The 21,375-nt window shown below is 48.8% G+C and overlaps 1 long non-coding RNA gene across 2 annotated transcripts; it reads right to left on the bottom strand.

The window, feature by feature from the left end:
* Window positions 1–6,946: 6,946 nt before the first annotated feature.
* LOC106495419 (uncharacterized) lies at window positions 6,947–21,150 on the bottom strand. 2 transcript variants are annotated; one of them, XR_010886234.1, is made up of 5 exons: window positions 21,084–21,150; window positions 14,229–14,398; window positions 12,545–12,697; window positions 9,169–9,295; window positions 6,947–7,165 (listed from the first exon to the last, which is right to left on the bottom strand). It is a non-coding gene; the product is annotated as an uncharacterized lncRNA (long non-coding RNA). The 2 variants fall into 2 exon arrangements; XR_001294444.2 differs by lacking the exon at window positions 6,947–7,165 and adding an exon at window positions 8,170–8,959.
* Window positions 21,151–21,375: the final 225 nt, after the last annotated feature.

Raw genomic sequence — 21,375 nt, 5'->3', positions numbered from 1 at the left:
ATGGATGCTGTTCCCCGGAGCGCAGCCGTTGTTGCCTCCAGAGGGACGGCGCTGCCTTATCCCGGCTGTGGAAACACCGGCACTGGGAGAGGAGTGCATCCGCGAGGTCCGGCTGCGCTGGGGCATCGAACCAAACCGCCCAGGCAAAAGGGCTCGCCTGCCCCCAGCACGTCCGGTGGCCCTCACCCCCCCCCCCCCCGAGAGCAAGCAAACTGGGAACAAATGCAACAAATCAATCCCTATGGGAAACCAGAGCATGAGCCTCAGCTACGATCCGAGCCTGGGAGTGGGAACGGCAGCAGCCCTTCAGATGAAAACTTTTTGGCGGTAGTTTGTTTCGATTCTTTTAAGTGGCACAAAACTCCAGGCAGTCTGACAACAGCAAAGGCATTTTGAAAAAAATGGACGAATACAATCAATAGATTAATGCGCTGGTCAAGCAAAACCCGGGCAGGTACCAGGTGCACGAGCCTGGTGCGCTTTCCCCGGCTGCGCTCCTCATTAATGACGTCTGTAAAACTGTTTCCATCATTGCAGCTTTGCCACAATGTAGCATGCTGCGTCCTGCTGCTATTTCAATCTTCTTAGGGAATAAGCGGTGAAATAAGTGAGATTAAAAACAGAACAGAAACTAAGAGCCTTCAATTTATTAAAGTGGGGGGGAGCTATTAAAACATATTTTAAACAATAAAATCCCAAGCACATGGGGAGAAAGGAGGGGACGGCAGCAGGCACCGACTGGCACACGCGCTATTTGTCGGAGAAAGCGGAAGCCACCAGGATGGCCGGGTCCACGGGCAGCCGAGGGAGTGGGGCCGTGGGACCGAGCCGGCTCCTCTCTCGGTCCTGAGCTCTGTGCAAAGTCTGTGAAACGGGGCGTTATTTTTCCATGACCTGGTCTCCTTATGTTCTCGGGGCTCGAAGCGAGCGCAGCCCGAGGGCAGGTCTGGCTCCTGCACACACCTACCGTGGGAATCAATAAAAAGGGGGGCTCGCACTGCTTTCCATAGCATTTCCTTGCAACCTGCCTTGAAGACTGGACATTTAGCAACGCAGAGGGGCGAGAGCCGCACTTAATTAGGAAGGAAGACACGAGGGTGCTGGCGTCGGACGCCGCACTCCCATCGCCCCCAGCCCGGCCGCAGGAACGGGCTGTGCTGGGGTGCAAAGCACCCACCGGCGGGGAGGTCACGGTGCTGCGCTACGGGACAGGCGTTCAGAGCCAGCGCTCAGGCTGCATCGCGCTGCTCGCCAGAGCTGTGCTTCCGCTTAAGGGCCGGGGGAGCACGGGGAAGCAAGGGGAAATAAAAGTCCTTTTTTTTTTTTTGCATCTGCTGTTTCATATGAAAGCAGGGACCTGCCACAGCGCGTCGGAGCTGGCATCTCCCCGGCGCCGCCTCCATCAGACCCGGCATCCCCCTGGCACTGACTCCATGGGACCCGCACCAGGCTCCGCCGCCCCGGCATTTCCCACCGACCACGGCCAGGGCGCTCGGAGCCTCAGCGGCCGTGGAGGGGCAGAGCCGCGCGGCGCCTCCTGCCTCAGTTTCCCCATTGCCGGGGCCCCGAGAGAGCCGGCAGTGCTGGGGAGCCCCGCGCGCAGCACAGATCACACTGCTTGTGGGAATAAATTGATTTATTTTTTTTCCTGAGGGCATTAAAGTTTTAAATAAAACTAATAATTGTCATTGCGCATGCACGGAGCGGGGCCTGGCGCGATGGCACCTGGAGGGGACGTCTCCGCTCCGCCTGCCCGTGGGAGCGCTCCGCTCGGAAACAGAGCACGTATGTTTTCAGCAATGCGCTCCCACTTTTTTTTTTTTGGTAAATATAAAAACATTCATATTTATGAACAACTCTGTCACTACCATATGTTCCGCTCCTTTTCCATATAGGAAACAAGCTGTTTTCAAGCTTTTTAATTATACAAAATGGAGCAAAGTCTTAGTTGCACAATTAGATAAAGGGGAAGAAGTGAAATAATTTCTCCCCGTAACATGGGCAGTCAGGATTTCCTTCCCCTCGGAAGGGCCACAGTGATGGGCTGAATCTGGGGCCAGAGCCGTCCGCTTTCCTCGGAGAAGGGAGGAAGCTCGGCAGACGGAGCCGACCGGCGCGGTGCCCACCAGCACTGCCGTCCCGCGCGCCCAGCCAGCCCCCGGAGCCGGGATGTTGGGCTGAGAAATAACAGATTTAGGAGCCGCCTCTGATGCTGCAGCTGCAGGGCAACGCACGCAGAGGCCCAGCCAGGCTCCACGCGGGGAACCGGCTCTGGAGCCGCCGGCATTCCCAGGGAAGAGGCCGGGCCAGGAGGCTCCACACTGCCCGGGAGGGATCCAGGCGTCCGAGGGTCTTTTTCTCGTTTAAGCCTGGATTGCCTTTTCCGTAGACGAGCGCGGGGAGCTGGGGCTGCGAACGCGTCCCTGGACGCAAGGCTGCGCTCGGGCTTTCCTTGGAGCTGCCCGTCAGGTCCCAGCTAAAGGCCGTGGCACGCGCACTGGGAAGCCCCGCGCTCGATCCCACGGCCTGGCCGCTCCCGTGACTGTGGCGTTCGCGGCCGGAATCAGCTTGGATCAGTTATTTCAAATCTGCCAGCTCTTGTTAACGTAGCTCACAGCACGAGCGGACCAAGATAAAACAGCAACTCCATCAGTCTCCGTGCGCGTGCGTGCTGTGCGCGTGCACAACATCCTGCCCCGGCCCATCGCTTCAGCGAGGATTAACAGATCGCAGCCCCAATTCCCGGGCGGGGGACGAGGGAGGAGAGGAAAGCAGCCGGGCGCCGAGGGCTGCGGCAGGGCCTGGCAGCGCCGCCCGAGAGCGGGCACCAACATGCACAACGAGCGGAAAGTCACCAATTTAGGGAAAGGCCCCGCAGCCCTAAGGGTTAGTCCGAACAGGCAAAACACCATCGCTCGGAATAACCGAACGCTACCGCCGCGTCACAGAAATTGCCACCTAGGGCTAACGTGCCGCCTTTAAACGCATCCTCGAGTCGATCCCTGCAAATTCCACGTTAAATATTGATCGGCCCTAGAGAGGCTTCATGCGGTATGTTGGGCGCAGACGTGCACCCCTCTCCCAGCGCCACGTTCCCGCGCGGGGCCACGTCCCGATGGGCCACCCGGCTGCACCTCCGAGGCCTCGGGAAACCTTCGCCAGCTCCGCACTGACCCAGAGCTCCTGTGGGAAGCGGGAGTCAGATGAGGAAAATACCATCTGTGTTTCCATCTTGTGGGATTTAATTGGTTTTCGGAGAATAATTACAATAACAATAACAGCAACAACAACCAAAATACCGTATGGGAGAGGGAAAAGACGGGGATCATCGCAGATGAGCAGAGAAGAAATTACCGCTGTATTTATTATGCTGCCTCATTACACGCTTATCCCCAACAGTGTCCGGGGACACGAGCAGAGACCTCCGAGCCCAGGGCCGGGGCAGCGGCAGAGCCGGGCTCAACCCGCCGTGCCTGCGGGAACGAGGCGCCAGTGCCCGCACCGCGCTCGTGGCTCCCCCGCAGCCCTTCACTCCAGGCTGTTCCTGCAACGCCGGAGACTTTCCTTCCTCCCAGCGCAGGGCGATAGTTTACTGCTGCGCTCCCGGCGCAGCGTAAATCCCAACGCCCACAGGGGCTGGATGCAGGTGTGCTCCGTGGAGCCGAGGCCGGCATGCCCCAGTGCCGCAGCGGACAGTTCGGCCCCGGCTCTTTGCAACAGAGGCTTTTTCCCAATGCCTTTGCCGGTTGCATCCCAGGCACTCTGCCGGGAGAGCAGCGACCTTGCAGCAAGGTGCTGTAACCAGAGGATTTGGGCGAGCAGCTTTGGCTAACTTCCCTCTCTGCTCCCTCCCCAGGGCTCAATTTTATTCTTACGGTGTGAAACCATGCCCTGCTCCGCCTGGGATCTGCACGGGAGTCCCAGCTACGCCCGGGTCGGGGTCGTTGGTAGAGAGAAAGGTTTTTCCATCCCCCTCAAGCCCGTGCAGGCTCGCCAGGGCTGCTCGGACGCCCCATCTCACGTCTGGCGCGCCTGCGTCTAACGGGAACCGCGGCCCCCGCAGCAGAGCCATTGCCCTCCGCGCCGGGGAGGGTCTCCTGCCCCGAGGGCTGCAGCGACTTGCTTTGCGTGACGCTGCCTGCGACCGCGTTCACCTGAGAAGTTTCCCCCCCGTGCAATGAGAGCAGCAAATCTGCTCCCTCCTGCCCCGCCGCCCCCTCCCGCTTCCGCCGGCTTCGCCGCTGGCTCGGACGTCACCGGCTCCCGGCAGCAGGCAGGCTGAAGGTCGGCAGGGCGAACTCCCTTGGCTGCGACACATTTTTGCGAGATGGAATCAATATCCATAAGATCAGCAGCAGCACCATTCACACTTACCGCGGGGAGAGCTTGGAAAGGGACGGAGCCTGCGCAGAGACGGTGGCGGAAAACCTCTGAGAGAAATAGTGTTACCAAAAAAAAGCACCATCTGTTCCACTGCTGCTGCTGCTGCAGCCGCTTTTCAAAAATTTCTTCTATTTGTTCTGGGATCGAGGAAGAAAATGAGCAATTCTGGGGGTTATTATTTTTTTGGCTTGCTTTGTGCGCTGCTGTGGGAGCCTCGCCGGAGGCTGGTCGTCCAGTAATTTGTGTAACAAGAGAGATCAGGTACAGAAGAGGGCAGGAGGGAACGCAGAGCTGAGAAGGGAAGCTACTTGCCTTGGCGCGGGACGCGGGACCACCTCTGCTCAGCTCACACAAACCACGTCGTCCTTCCACCGTGCTGAGGACGCGGCCACCGCTGCTGCACTACAGAGCAGGGTGCGAGGAAGCGGGTCAAAATCCTTGAATTTCCTGAGCGGTTTTGCTTTGTACAGCCCACTGAAAACATCGGCACAGTGGAAATACATATATCAGTGTGTACACACACACACACACACACACGAGTGCAAACATTAATAACTCAGCGGAGCAAATCGCAGAAGCTATCTTTGTGAGCCACGAGAACATTGGAAACGCTACGCTGGGTTAAACCAGAGCTGGGACTTACCGAGGACGAGCCAAATTCAGTGAGGACAATGAAAAGTCCTTCCCTGATTTCAGCAGTCCTCAGAAACTTCAACCTGTTTAAAGCCTCTACAAAGAGGAAGTTTTATTTTTCCTTTCACTTCTCCAGATAGCACTTGTCATTGAGCCCACCGTCAATATTTCTGAATCACATTTGTCTGTTTGGTTTGGCTGGTTTATCACCACCCTAAGTACTGTATTTAAGTGACACCAATGCCACGAAACCGCATCGCTTTACCGCAGATCGTTCTGGGACTTTGCTACCTCCGTCGGGAAGGATGCCTGCGGCGCAACGTCTTGAGCGATCCTTCGGGAAACACAGAGGCAGGGCTCAGGCCTAGGGATCACGCTGATCCACCCCATTTACAAAAACCACACTCAGGAAAACAGAAGTGTCATAGGAACATCCTAGGAAATGTCCCAAACAAGGCCCTAGCGCTGGTGGACGATATTTAAAGAACCCTACGGAAGAGTTAAATATGGACATGGGAGGGGGAGGCGGAAAGCTCTGGTGCTTTGCTTCCAGAGATGCCGCTGTCAGAGACTTTGAACGGCTGTAACCTTAAACCATCAGCTTCCAGGAGAGCGACAACTGCACGGCTAAGTAATTAAAGTTACGCCATCAGGCTCGAGCTATGGGATTTAGCTGGGTCGCCACCATCTGACAAACGCTGGGTAGGTTTCATACCCAAAAAACAAGGCCACGAAAATGAAGCAAGCTTAGTCCTTTAGTGCTCAGTGAAACACTCTAAGTAGCCTATGAATTGTGCTGTGGATATCGTGTGTTCAGGGCAAAGAGAAGCAACATCCTTCGGGACAGATGGTTCACCTGCCTCGGGTATCTGGGGCAAACCAATGCCTGCCCCACAGCACCCTTGCAAACGTAAGACGCAGCGACGGTGCCATTCCCTCTGCGTGCTGCTTAATTCCCACCGACTGCAGAGGCACCTACTGGCATGCAGAGAGAGTGCACTTCCAGACCGGAGGGTAACACACAAGAATCCGAACCGTGAGGAATTCGGGGGCGTAGGGAAACTCGGAGGCCCGTCATTAGGAGGCTGCAGAGGATGGCTGAAGGACAGTTCTGCGTCTAAGGCTTGGGCTGAGGCATGGAGACAGGGGGTGGTCACACCTCCATCATCTGGTGTGATCACAGGCAGGGAATTTAATTCCTCTGTGCCTCGGTTTTCCCTTCTGCGAAACAGGGCTACCAGTCCCCACCCGCACAGCGTCAGTAGGATATCCAAAGGGGCTCAATTACTACTGCGACAATATGATGTCCGAATGTAACAGCCACGTCTCACCTAAGCTCAGCAAGGTCACTTACTCTATCGCTGGGCATGATCGGATGAGGAAGATTCCTCCCTCCAAGAGGTGAGACTGGATTCTGGCAATTCCCACGAGGACCCGAGTTGAAAGAGGCCTCCAAGTGCCCCCGACCTTCCCTGTGCACGGCAAGGAGAGTTGGACTCACAGCCCGCTCTGCTAACAGCTTCAGCTTCCCGAGTGTCTGCGCCGCTACCAGCTCTGCAAACGTTTTAAGGATGCGTTCTTTACACAGAGGTAGCGTCACATTAAAGGACTGAATGTATATGAAAAGGCTTACACTAGATAATACGATAAATGACATGTTATGTAGGCATTCATGGATTTAGCATCTAGAGGAAGCAAGAAATACCACAGAAGAAAATTTTAACGTGCTCCTCTCTTTGACCAACGGCCTCTGAAAAGGTCCAGTGGTCTTTCTGATATTTGTTGGGAGTCCCAAATTTACAATATAACCAGGGGAAGCTTACAAGGGGTGAGGTCTAAACTGCAAATATTTCCAATGATCCTATCAAGAACAGGTTTAAAGAAAACACAGTTGTTGTGAAATGATCCCTTTTATTTCTAAATCCCCAAAACCTGTGTGTATATATGCCTAGAGTATTATGAAAATCATACTTGAAACCCGGATTCAAACTCCATTTCCTAACCACTCATATAAAATTTTCATTACAGATTACTGCCCTGTAGTGGAACAGAGGGCAACTTTATTAGAAGACACAGCACAGCAGTCTAGCAACAGAAGAATGTGCCAGTTGACAGCTACAGATATTCCTCTGTGAGATACGGCAGAATGCTGGAAATGAAACAGATTATATAAAAAAAAGTAATTCAGAGCAATTTCTAGTAAAGAGTCAAAGAACCATATAATTCAACATTTATATAGACAAGTCTCCAAGGGAACTCTTAAAAAAGAGACTGGAGGTAATGTTAAGAAACTCTGGCTTGATTTGCCCCCCACCTTTTTTTTTTTTAATCAGTCATGCTGGTTTGTACCATATATGGCCTCCAGCAACACACTGCAGGAAATGTCCCCAGCTTTTATTGCCCTTGTTTGATTGCTGCTGCTTCCCCCGATCTCTTTCTCTCCCCCCACGCTCACGCATTTCCCTCAATTTTCCTTTTACACGGCATTCTACTTGACACGAGGGCAGGCCCTACATTTTCTAATGACTTTTGTCAGCAAGGCAATAATGTCTTTGTGTACAAGCCAAGGATGGGGTATTATCTTCCTCAAATGTGTCCACATGCAATTTTCTTCTTCCTCGTCTTCCCTCCCTCATTTATCGTGCTATAAAAAGAACTTAAAAAGAACAGGAGAAAAGACAATCCTTTTTCTCTGTGATTAATTAAGGCCAGAATGGAACCCCAAGGCATGGAACAGTAAAGATACCTGTATAATTTCCAAGGTGTTGCAGCTGCGACAATGTTCTGCAGCCCTGTGACTTTCCCCCAATGTCGTTTGTCATAATTTGACACTGATAAAGAGCTTCTCCAGTGCTGTGTCTTTGCAAGGGAACATATCCATATCAAAGCTGCTTGAATCATCCTTTTAGAAACTAGTACATTTTTTGGCCTAGTTTTCTTTCAGCACTCAAACTCATGTTCTTTCCCTCTAAAAAGCCCCACCACACACACGTACATACCCCCTCCTTCGTCTGTCCCCCTCCCAGCCTCTCCCCTGGTCTCTCTCTCTGATGCTCCTCCAGGAGCTAGTGCTTAAAGATTCTTTGGGAAAATGGTAAGGGGGCATTCAGGTTCCACATTTCTCAGCATTACTTCTTTTAAAACTCAGATTAATGAAATCCATCAACCACAAATACACCCCTGCCAGCATTTTAATTAAAGCATGCAGGATGTCTTTGAGGCACCAGAGTAATATTTGCCAAAGGTGGGATGCACTCTGCTCTCCGTAAATCTAGCATAACTTCTACTAGTAAAAATCCACTGATGTTAGAGAATAGTGTGAGCACTGCCTCCTGGGAGCCACACTCTTTGTAGGGTAGTACAGAAAACAGCAGTTTGACACAGTGGGTAAAAACTGGGGTTGAAGGCCTGAGCAGAAGAGTTCTGTGGCCCTCATGAGCCTGAAGCTTTCTTAATATTATGGTGAGTAACCTAAAGCTAAACTTCCTTGTAGCCCAATGGAAGACAGTGTCTGCATATCAACACTAAAACAAAGCACTGCATCCTTCACGAGTTACTCAGCTGGCGGGTCAGTGGATTGCTGCTTACAGCACTTTGAATTTCACAATTCCAGACATTTCTATCCAGCTCACCAGGGCAACATAAGATGCTAAAAGCTAATATGAAGAGTAAGGAGTCAATGAGGATTTTTGGTCAGGCAGAAGCATTGCAGTATATGATCCACCCAAAGAGTTATGGATGCTCTCTGGATAAAGTTAATATTCCATAATTATTATTCATCTGCTTACCACGGTATCAAACTCTAAAAGGGCCTGCCTGCTTGACCTTGAGATGTCAGATGTTCTGGTCTTGTGACTAAAGCTCCAGGTGGGCATCAGGAGATTTGGGTTCTGTTCCCACATAGACTAATTCTTTAACTTCTTTTGGACCTCAACACCTTAATCTGTTAAACAGAACCAATAATGTTTCTGTGGGCTATGAAGGTTCATTCTCAGGCAGTACCCCACAGCTGACAAAGCTCTTTGGGACACTGCAGCAAGCAGGTACATGGAGCTGCAGCTACTTTTGGGAAAGTGGCTGTGCGAAAACAGCACCTAATTCTTCTCACTATTCCCTCAAGTCACAATGTTCACTTAGTACAAAAGCACTTACCTCCTTCCAGATGCACTGCAGCTATACAGGAGCAAGTCTGTGCAGCCAGAATATGAGCAATGTAGTTACAGCCATTAGGAAAATCACCTTCTGGTTTGCAAACGGAGCAAATTTGATCTGGAAGACCCTGAAAGAGAATAATAAGAAATTGCAGCAATTTTTTTTTTTTTTATAGAGATGCTTTTCTCTTTATGATGGCACTTTAACAAGAGCTTAATGAACAACATTTTCTTGTTTTTGAGAAGTACAGACAGACCAGATAAAGTTACCAATTCATTAGCATCCCATCATGAATGTAGCCTCCGTATTCCCCAGCCATATGGTCAGCACGATATGCTTCCAAAAAACAGGGACATCTACAAAGGCTTTATTACCATCAGCCATCACATTAAAGTAGCCTGTGGTTATATGGAGATCGGGAACATCTTATTTTTGAATCTTTTGGGTGTAAAGGAACACAACACAGACTTCAGAAGCAAGGTGACTTTGTAAGAAGTGAGTATCTCTTCTACCAGCATTAGCACAGACAGGTTTTTAAATCAGGATCACCTCTCAATCCTGAGCAAAATGCAGTCTCCAGAGTGAACACATATCTCTTGGAGCTACCTGGCTGGGTGGGAGACAGAGCATCCGTTTCCATCATTCTACAGATAAATTCCCCATACAACCAATTAAATCTCCCAGCGGGCTGAACTGCGTGTCCAGCAATTAAACATATCTGAACTGGAACCTCAGCCAGCCATGGAAAATCAAGAGGTTCTCCCCATTTCTACTATGCGCAGACCCAGCAACCACAAACAGCATCTGTGGATGGTATTAGAGGGCCATAAATAGATGCTAAGTGACCATATGCAGCTGCTGAAAGCAGTAATCTGTAAAAGACATTCCTCACCCTCACCAAGGCAGGCACAATGCCATGTAAAGCCAGCAGAAAAAAAGCACCCAAAACAATGCGGCTAATAGTAGGGTCCCGAGATTACAGGGGGAAAGGACAATAGCCTGCGAGGCCTTTCATAGCCTTTATTTGAAGAGTAAGAGAATTTACTTTGAAGTGTATGGACTATGCCAAAGCAACCGTTAACCTCCGCAGAGCAGCACGCAGAGGGGCCTCCACCACTTGTTACCCCTGCTCAGCCTGGACGCTCAACGCTTCAGGACGCTTCTTTTCTTAAGACACCCCAGGTGGGATTTCTCGTTCCTCTTCACTGCTGAGATCAAGACACCTCCTTTCCACTGTGGTGTGGCTGTCTTTCAGTAAAGTAGGGTATGAATCCTCCTTTTTTTTTTTTTTTTTTTTTTTTTAAGCACTGGGGACCTTTTAGTATCAGAGTTACCAAAAAAATAGGCCCTAGCTTCTTTGTCAGTTGCCTCAGTGTCCCTGAAACCTCCGTCCCTGCCTCTGAATTGACTCATGATGCTAACGAAGCACTGGAGCCATTAGCAAATAAGGTTTCCCACTGAACTTTGCCAGCGCACTGCCTGTTTAACTCCTTTCTCCAAGGAGTCACGAAACAACGCCTGGTTGGCAAAGTAGACAACAATAAAAAATTCAGGCCATAGGCAGGCATCAGCATCACTGAAATCTGCTTCCAGACCCCCAGCACATGAGTGTGTTTTCTAACAAGCAGATGACTTGTTCCTTATTCTGAAGCTCCGTTTGCAATTCAGTAAGACACAGCAGGAGGGTTTGTGCTCCTTCTGCATTAGCCGACCTGTGTCAGCATTTTATTCTGCAGCCCTGTAGGTTTTTTAGTTAAAAAATAATAAGAAGAAAGAAAAAACAAAGGAGTTTTCAAAGCCTTAATGGCTTTGAAAACAACATGGAGAGTTCTCTTTACTGCAGAAGAGGTTAATGATCTCCCTCTGCTACAGAACTAAACTGGACATCATAATAAATAATCATAATAAGATATAAAGTATCAACTGGAGTCACATAATATAAAGAACAGGTAGAAGTTATGATGTATTTCCATTACTGAGAGCAACTGCTAGGTGTGAGATTTTCAAAGTAAAGGTAGGCAATTAAAAAAAGAAAAGCAAAAATCTACTATTAAAATATTATTTAAATAGAAAGAGATTATATTTTGTCCTGCCTAGAAGGACCAAATACTCTGATTCCTGACTGGAATGCAACACTGAAGCTCGCCGGTCCTCTTTCCTCATCCCTGCAGCCTAAACTAAGACGTCCAAAGCGCGACCTCACGCAAACCTGCCGCTGAAACCCACTGTGGTCTTGCAGGACCCACCTGGGTGGCTGCTTGGCGCAGCCGGAGCCGAGCGGCAACTCGGTGTCCGTCTGAGCCAGCAGTTCCAAGCACCGCCGAGCTTTGCCCTCAGGCAAAGGAGCAGCAATGTCAGCGTGGCCTCCACCAGCTCCGGGGGGGTGCTCTGACCGGGAGCCGTCTCCCTGGTCATTTTTGCGAGTATGCACTGGAGGCAATTCAGGGACAGGCAGGGCTGACTGCTGCTTGGGCTCTCAGCACGACATAGCTTTGCATGCAGCAGCTCTAATTTTCTAGAGAAATACTGGACAACAGTCAGACACTGCTCTTTGTAAATGGCTAATCGCTTGGTTCCCCCAACACACGGCATGGGCAGTGTTTCCCACCGGTCTGTCTCTCACGTACACTTTGAAGGCAAAAGAAAGGAAACTCTTGCAGCTTATTTCTGAGCTACCCACTGGCAGGGGCCAGTATCTTCATGTCAAAACGGCACCATGATCTAATATTGCTACCAGATCATTACAGAGCTAGTAACAATACGGATTTTCTGAAGTGACTCATGAAGTGAAGCGCTTCTGTGTCTGCGATCTAACTGCACACGTGTTAGAGGGCCTGATTTTCAAAGGGCAGCCAGGCCCTCTCAGAGAGGTCTCTAGTTAGGCACCAACAATTACTACTCATTTTAGCAAGGGTAGCCCATTTTCTCTTTCTGCTTTTTATTTTTTGCCACTACCAGCCTCATAGTTCTGTCTCTCCCTGCACACCGCCTCCTGCGTCTTCATCCTTCAGGGGACTCTTAAGAGCTCACTTCTTACTGTACAACACCTACTATTACACCTCTTCCCCCACAAGAGCTCCCATTCCTGACCTTGGACTCCTGCCATACAGCATCAAAAACCAGAATTTGTAAAACTGCCGGCCAAACAAAACAGTTCATGGGATTTTCATGAGATGTCTTTCCCCTTTCTCCCAGCTATCACAAGCTGACAGTACAATCAGAGATAGGATTGCTGTCCCTGACATCCCTGAAGTGGATTGTTTTGATTAGCGTAGGTACAAACAGTAACGTAACCATGACTTGCTGAAGGATGCGTTGCTGGCGTGTCATTATTATCAGCTCAGCTCCGCTATAATTAACACTGCTGCAGCCATACCTCTAACAGCAGCGCAGACATAACTTGGGTCTCTGTTAGGTGGTTCTTAATCTCCTTGTCCTCCAGGCACTGAGCAATTCTGTGAGGAATGGAGCAGCCTCAACTCATGTCACAAGATGAGGTTCTTCTAGCGCAAGGTCTCTCCAGCAAGACCTGTGGAGTGCCAGTGGTCAGAACAGACAGCATTAATTAAGCAGGCATGTTATGAATGATGCTTCCCTTGCCGCTTTCCCAGTGGTCCTTGCTTTAATACAACTGCTCTTTAAGATGCAACAACCTTGATGAAATTTCCACATGCAAGTTTTATTTTCTGGCACATCCAAAAGGACATTTGCATGCATAGGAGTGTAGGAGGGTAATTTCCAACCAGGTATGCAAATAAATCTTGTAGGAGCATCCTTGTTTGGGTTCCTAAAGTTCAGAAATGCATTACTTAGGCTCCATGGCAATGTGCAAGCTACTCTGTCCCACCCCTAAGCTAGAGGTGAACGTGATTTAGACATTTGCAAAGCCCAAAGCGACATGCTGGGTATCTGGACGCTAGCAGAAAGCGGGGTTTGAGCATTGACAATAAAAATTGCATCAGAAACATCAACTGAAACGCTCAGGAGCAATACGACCTTAAAACCCTCAGCGCAAGTCAGAGGCGACCACGGAGTTGCCCCAACCCTGCCAGTTCCAACGCGCGCACAAAAAGGGAGGCAGGAATCAATCTGTCACAGGAGGCAGAAGGTGCCCCTTTTGCTTCCCAGCACGTTGTTCGCAAGGCGGAGGGGGTCAGAGTTCGTATCAAACGGCATTAATCACCTTCCCAAAGGCTCCGCGCGCATTGGACAGTTCTATTAATCAGAGGCGTATCAGCCCTCCAGCCTGGTCAGGGCCCCTTTGTCCCAGGCCCTACCTATCATAGACAGATAAGATTATCAGTGACGAGCGAGACACCCATTGAGTAACACTGAAATCGAAGAATGGGGATTTTTTTTTTTTTAAATTTATCCTCCTGTCTCAAAGATGAGCTGTTTCTTGTCTTGTCAAACCACATCCTTTTCTTTAAAGAATCAGCTTTAAGAATCCAATTTGTCAAGCTGGACAATCATTTGAGAATCCATAAAAAGCCTTGGTGACTTTATCAAAAAAAATAAATCAGAAGGTTTTAAATGGTAACTGAAAGGGATTTGAAAATAGGTTGAGTGGCCTACATCAATTAATCTTCAGAGAGCCAGGGCTTTGTGAAGATGAAGTGGCAGAGAAGTGTCAAAGGCTAGTTACTGGGTTTTAGGAGATAGAAGTTATTGATATTTTTCCTTTCCTTTTTCTGTCTTTTCTTCTTTCTCTGTCTCACCAGAACACAGATAGTAAAGTAATATCCTCTGCTATGGAGAGGTGCAAATTTAAAATGGGGTAAACATGAAGGGCCCCTTTTTTCTGGTAGGGTTTTTTGCAGTTGTTAACAGTGTCATCTACCTGGGGCGGTCAAATCTCTTCTCCCCAACTTGGTTTCTGTTTTCTCACCGTAAAAGTAACAACACTTAACTCAGGGTATGAGAGCTCACATTGATACAGACTCAAGGACAACAGTCAGAAGAAGACTTCAAATTCTCCAAGTTTGGGGAGGGGACACCGGCAATGGAAGAAGGAGGAGGAACTTGGTGGGAGAGCACGCTAAAAAAATATTTGTGCTTACCTTCGGACAGGAGAACGGCTGGAACATGACCCCATGCGTCCCATCAGCCTAGGACAAACTGCGAGGTGGTGTCAGCTTCTCTCCATGCTGTCTCTCCAGCGGTGTCGGCTGGCAAAGCAGGAGGTCTGTCCTCTCCCGAGGAGGGCTCCTGCCCTTCCCATGCTCCAAACCTGGGCGCGGGGGCGAGAAGCAGGTGTTGTAGCCAGGCTGGAAGTAGGAGGGGAACTACGGCTACTCGTGACTCTGAAGGGATACTCAGGGACAGAGTTAAGGACATTCCTGCAAAAGCACGTTTCTCTTGGTTACTTTGACAGCACCAGACACTGGTGTGTCCAAGTGCTGGCAGCCCTGTGTGTCAAAGTAGAAGGGAAAGGGACAGAAACGAAGGAGTACTCGGCTGCACTGGTTCTTTCACTGGGTCTTTGGATGGTCCTTCAAGTACTAAAACAGCTGCATCCTTCAGCACTAACCTTTATCGCAGGCACCTGTGGGACAAAACTGCCCAACCTTCAGATTTTGTGTGTGTGTGTGGGGGGGGTGTACAGTGGCAAACTGGCCAGCAGCTCCCTATTCAATGTTGGATGGAATATCAGGCATGCTGTGCACTACTACTGCTTTGTCCCTGGAACGTCCCCAAACACTTCTCCCGCCGCGAGGAAGTAAACAAGTGCTCTCAGAGCGCAGCCTAGGCTTTCTGAAGACAAGTCTGGCACCATCAAAATGTAACTGAAGGGCTGATCCTCTCTGGATTAACAGAAGCTTTTGGAAAACACTCCCTTCTTGTCACATACCGGGAAGCTGAAGCCCAGAAAAGCTGCAGATTTGTCCAAGAAAGTTGCAGGGCTCAGTCTTGCACGTTCTTTTGTGCCTTAGCCACTCGCCCACACCAAGGCTGCCCAAACCCATCTCCTGCGCTTTCAGACTCAATCCTTAAGGCAAAGGGCCTGGCGTTACCTGCTCAACACCATTTCTCTTAGCTGCCTGTTTATGCTGCAAATACTCAACCAGTTTATCCTTGAGACACCTTGTTAGTTCAGTCATGGAAGGCAGAGCAGAGCTGACACAGACACTTTAAAGCAGCTACGGATTCCTAAGGTACTTTATGAAACCTGACAATCCAGCCATTCTCCATTACATGCCTTTTGTTTAGCTCCTATTTGAAGAGGGAGGAGAGAAAGGGAGAAAAAGATAAATAGCTTCAGTTAAAACCTGGGGCCTGAGCAAAGTGTTGAAAACATAAAGAAGGACCTCAGGGCTTACAAAACAAAATGAAGAACTTGGTAAATGAGGTATTTGACTGAACATATACAGTCACCTGAAACAGCAATGGATTTCCCCAAATGCTTAATGAAAGCTGACAGCCCATATTGTTCTTCACTTTCCAGTTATGCTGCCACCCCAAGAAATGCATGGCCAAGGGACTGGAAACCCAGCGTAAAGGCGCTGAGACCCAAGAAACACAAGAATTACAGGGACTTAGGGGACACACAGATGAAAACAAGGGAGAGAAGGGGAAAAAAAAAAAAAGATCTTGGGAGCAATAAAAACATCAGGCTTAGAGAAGGGACATGCTGCCCCTCTCCAATACTGATAACAGAATGCAGGGAGCTCCAGATGGCTTTTTGTTTTAGTGCAATAAAAAATTTAATCTGACAGGCAAGTGTGGGGCTGTATAATAATAATAACACAAGCAATTTCCTTAAAAAAATAAAAGGAATCTAACAGCTCAAAGGTATTCTTGTTTGCTGCAAAGAAAAGAGACTATTTGTTACTTACTGCAGTTGTGAGCATGTTCACAAGCTTTAAAATGGTATTTTGTTGCAGAAGTATAATATAAGGACACTTTACTTGCTTTCCAGTCTGGGGAAATAGATCTGGCTTGGAAATTGGCCAGAAATGCTGTAAGTTAGGGCTCTGAAGTGAAGGTGATAACTTTGCCAATTAAATATGGATGTGATTTTTTTTCCTCTCCTTCCCCTGAATACTTCTGCACTGTCATTAGGTGATGATATAAAGACATAGGCCTCCTGGTGCAGCTTAATTGCTCATATATAGAAAAATGATGAGCTCTGTTGCACTGCACAAGTACTGCCTCGGATACTTGCTGCCTTATTAATAGGTGATACCAACTCGAGTTTAATTCTTCTGCTCAGGGAAAAACAGAAGCGTAACAAAAGCCCAATTCAGCAAAGTACTTCAACACATGCTAGACTGCTTTGCTGAACAGCAGTGAACTTAAGAGCAAGTTTATTTAATATTATTTAATCACAAAGTATTTTTTGAATTGGTACTTGGTGTACCAGAAAAAAGCTGGACTTATATAGAAATATGAGGTCATTTAATATAATTTATTTTTTTATTGATGCATAGTAAAGATGATCCTGTATTTTAAAATCTGCTGCATGATTTCTAGTTCAAATTGAAATCTGAGTAAGCTAAGGACAAAACAGGATATTGTTTTAATTAGCAAGGATCCCAACACTTCAGATTCGAATTCCCCTGACGGTCAAGAAATATTCTAGCTAAGTTCAGGGGCAAATGCCCAGGCCCTTTTCTACCGCGATGAGAGGCCCGATAAGCGTGCCCTCACTGCCTGGCTACGCGAGGGCGCGGGCGAGCTTGCCCGGGTGCGGGTGACGCAGCAGAGCCCGATGCACGCTGCGGTGCCTCCAGGGATGCTGCGATACCCTGCTGCTGCTGCTGCTGCTGGGGCTCGCGGGGCACGCGGCACGGCTCCCTCGGCACGCGGCACGGCTCCCTCTGCCCCATTAACCCGAGATACTCGTGCGTCGCTCCTGGGCGCTGCTGAAGACTTGCCTGTCCTCCACGCAAGCGGGCACGGAGGAACGGCGCTGGAGAGCTGCCAGTCCTCAAGAGACCAGCTCGCCTCCTCCCAGCACCGGAGCTGCAAACCGGCACCCGAGCCTTAGATGAGCTGAACCGAGTGGAAGCTGAGAGTGGTCTGGCGGGCGGGAGGGCAGCAGAAAAGGTTGAAGCCCAGGAACAGGCTGTGGGAAGGAACTAGAGCTTGGAGAGCAAAGGGTTGTGGCAGCTCGGCGGGGACAGACCTGCATCCAGAGACCAGCAGGAAAGACTCTCCAGAGCAGAGAAAACCTTCAGTGCATGGAGCGAGACACCCAGGGATACCTTTTGCTCGGAGGAAAGCAGGACACAACAGGAAGGCACACAACACGGTGAAGTGGAAGGGTCACAGCCTGACTGGCCAAAGGATACTGCCTTTTACAATAGTAAATTCAGCCTTCAGGAGGGCAGTACTGCTCCCTATCAGCAGTTTTCACTCTTTACTTCCCCAGGAGCCAATAGGTCACTTCTAAGGACTAAAAACCCACATCTGTATCTGCTTTGAAACAGTCTGTGTAGGTCCCTTTTAAAGGGATCAAGCCCCCTGGAAAACAGGAAGGGCCACATCTGGAAAGAGCTGAGACGGCTCTGTTCTAGGTGCTCTGCGCTGCAACTAAACCACTGGAAGAACCAGGTGAGATATTCCCTGAACCAGAGGGACCAACAAGCACGACTGCACTGGGGCTTGGAGCTGGCGGTTCTCTCTCTCAGATATGCCTCAGTGCAAACCCCTCAGCACCGGCTTCTGAGAGCAGAAGGATTTTACATAGCTTGTTAAAACCTAGCGTTCAGTTATCCCGTCTTGCGTCTCCCTGCCTGCCTGCCCCCCTTCCACGCCAGTGGTGCTGATTTAGCCCCATCAGAGGCAAACTTCCAAGGGGCTGAGGCCGGCATCATTCATTCATGAATCGGCAGCTATCAGGCCTCCTTGTCCACCCTATCTACGTGCAAGCTGAGCTAGGGCTGGCACTGAGCACAAACCGGGGTAAAATTCTATCCCTTTTTCACCAGGCAACGGCCGATTCCTACAAGGCTGACAGGCACATGTTTAGAAAGCCACGCTGCAGGACGCAGGGGATTTGCATTTGCATTCACCAGGGCTCTAAAGGCTGAGTTTCACTCCCAAATAACTTGTGGTTAGCATGGGAGAGAGCAGAACAGGGAAGGGAGGCTGTGACTAAATTGATGGCAACAGAAAAAGCAGGATGTACAAATGGCTCGAGAAAAGGCCTGATGAGATGTGACTGCGCTGGGTCCTGGGACTGGAAAGAGTAAAATGGGAAAAGACCACCTGGACGAAGAGAAAGTGCTTCTGATTGCTCAGTAAAAAATGGAGTTAAAGATCATTGGAACGGACAAGGCAATCTGATGGCAGCGCAGAGCTTTGATTGCTTCTAACGTGATAGAAGGGAGCAGAAAAACAAGGGTTTGGTTAGTTGTATCCACTTTCTAAGGACTTTCTCAACTGTGAGCTCACTGGGGCAGAGGCTTTGTCTGCACTTTGCTATCCAGCATTTGCTGTGTCTCTTGAAAACCAGCACTCCTGGAACAGCCCGGGCAAGGCATAGGAGGGAATAAGGTCATGCAATAGAAAGAGCACTAAGGGGCTGAAAGTGAGTTTGCTTTAGCAGATGTTTTTTTATACCCTCCTTTCTTCCTTTCTGCCAGTAATGAAGCTGTCTGCTGTTTAACAGCTGTTTAAATTAAGTTATTCCTGAACTTCAGAAGGCATTAAACAAAGGTAAGATGTAATTTCACAGAGCGAATGTCCTCCAGCTCCCCAGTTGCAGAAATCACCCCAGGGACCTCCCAGACAACCCCGTCAACCCTGCCAGCAAAGGCATAACAGAGCCCCTCTACTGCCAGAGCAGTCACCAGCCCAGCGCACCGTGAGCCAGAGGGGAGAAGACGCGCAGGCACAAGGCTCCTACCACGTCATTTCTGGTGCGTGCAAGCGGTGACAGCCCCAACAACGAGCGCGCGCTGTAGTTCGGCCAGCTCCCCTGCCAGCCCTCCCTGCGCCAGGAAGCTCCGAACAAAGTCACTCGTTGCGAGACAGCCGAGGGCCACCCAGACTAGCCAAGAGGGCGATGCACCTGCATGCAAAGCTTCCCGACTCGCCTTGGGAAGTAGAAGTGAACAAATCATTACGGGGAAACACCCACCCAAGTGTAAATCAGAGCTTGGGATTTGGGGACCGACCCCTGCTCCGTACACGAATGGCCATTTATTATTGCAGTGCGGCACGCACACATCTCTTGCGGCAACTGGCTCATTTAGCACTGAGGCAGAACTTGACTGCTGCTCCTGCTCGCTGACCAGCGCAGACGAAAGAGCAGAGAAGCTTGCACAGCATGGGCCAGGTAGTCAGCTGGCAGAGAGCTGTGCAGTGCCACCAAAATCCTGCCATCTACATCTATTCATGCAAACAGCAAACTTGGGTGAATGGAAGCTGCAAAACAGAAAGAATATACACCCTGCGGGGAAGGAAGGAGGGCAGCAGCACGGGAAAGACAGAACACCTATAGGGTTTCACTGCAGAAACCTGTCACCATGCAGATTACCTCTCTTGCAGCCAGGGCCATGAATGCTACCACTCCCTGCTCCAACCGAACTCTGCAGCGCCTGTCACTTAGAGGGCTATTTTTGCCAGGATGTGTACATAAGCCACATTTGGTATGCATCCCTCGCTCTCGCTCCGGTCTGAGAATCTTAACCCCAAGCGAACACTGCTTTGTATCCTGGGAGTCACTAAGTGTACTCTGGGCTTTGAATTCACACATCCAAAGATTTTCTAAAGGTTATGCAAAGGTTAACAAACAATTAATATGTTGGATCAGCATGCTAGCTCTGTTTGCCTAATTTCTGAAGTCTAAAGGCTATCAGGCAGCTCAACAGCATGGCTTGAAAGGCTCCAGTTCCCTCAGTGCATTTATACTGATACTTCATTCTTCAACCATATTCCAGCACATAGGGTAATTTTAGTGATGAAGATAACAAGAAATAATGATGTATCAATTTCTTCTACCTTGGGCATTTTTAGGTTGTCTCATCTCCGAAACTATCCAATTTAAGCATTTTGCATGATGACCTGTTAGGCTCTGTAACAGTAACAGACAGATGGTCGTTTTTGTATTCATACGATACTTTTTACATCGTTAGATAGGCTGATACCCCAATGACCAGCTTAGTTTAAATTCATGGATTGACCTAGCCTTCTCTAACTAATCTGTCTAAAATCCTCCAAACTCTTTAGTTTCAATATTCTGCCTGGAAGCAGAGCTCCAGGAAGATGAAGTATTGAGTTTGTCTTGGGTTACTGAACAAATCAGATGTAGAAGTAAAATCAGGAGCCTGAATTCAGTCTCTTACTGGCATTATGGTAAACATTACGTCCAGTAAAAAGGCAGAGACAGCCAGTTTAAAAATAGGCATAATATATATTTTTTCAAATGTCCCTTCTCATGTTATTAATTATGTCTCAGATTACTAAACACAATTAAATTATGATGATTTCTTTCCCCACATTGTAAGCCCATTGTTTCCTATTCCCTTTCACTCATGAGCTTCATTGTTCTTTCTAGACAAATTCACTTTCAGGCTTCTCATGTATGAGCACAGTTTTTCAGCTCCCAGCATTTAAATCCACCAAATCTATTCTCATTGAAACTAAAAATGTTTCATGAATTCTTTCATTTACACCATAATTTCAAAATCCTAAATACTGAGTTTAATAGTACAAACAGCGTTCCTATCACTGCTTCAAAATTAAAAGGGCCAGAAGCAAAAAAAAATTCTAAAATGTTTTCACTTTGGTGTTTATATTTTGAAGGATATTTTAAAGACACAGAACATAACCTTGGCCCAGCTGAAGTTCATGAGGATTTTATAATTTACTTGAATGAGAAAGAACAAGTGGGTATTGGAATGGAAATTCCCTCCAGAAATGAAAGGAAGCAGAGTTTGATATGACATTAAAATCATGTAACTTACTTTTCAAATCATCCCAGATGTCCCAAGGAGTAGGGTGGGCTGCCTGTCTTGGCCATAATTTTTGAAAACCCGCAATGAGAAAATAAAGAATTGTTAGCAGCAGGAGACGGAGACCAAGAAACCATTGCTTCTACCAAGAAATTGCAAAAGCATATACATGTTTTTACAGCTGCCATATTGATGGGCCCTACTGTAAAGCCACACATGAAGTACATTGAGAAGCAGCCGTAGCACTAAGGAGACATTCCCAAAGACAGGGCAAAAACGCCACTACAACCACAAAGGTCATGAA

The sequence above is a fragment of the Apteryx mantelli genome, chromosome 22 (assembly GCF_036417845.1).
Source record: "Apteryx mantelli isolate bAptMan1 chromosome 22, bAptMan1.hap1, whole genome shotgun sequence".
Classification (NCBI taxonomy): Eukaryota; Metazoa; Chordata; class Aves; order Apterygiformes; family Apterygidae; genus Apteryx; species Apteryx mantelli.
Note: the sequence above shows the minus strand (reverse complement) of the source record. Positions and strands in the feature narration are given on the sequence as shown.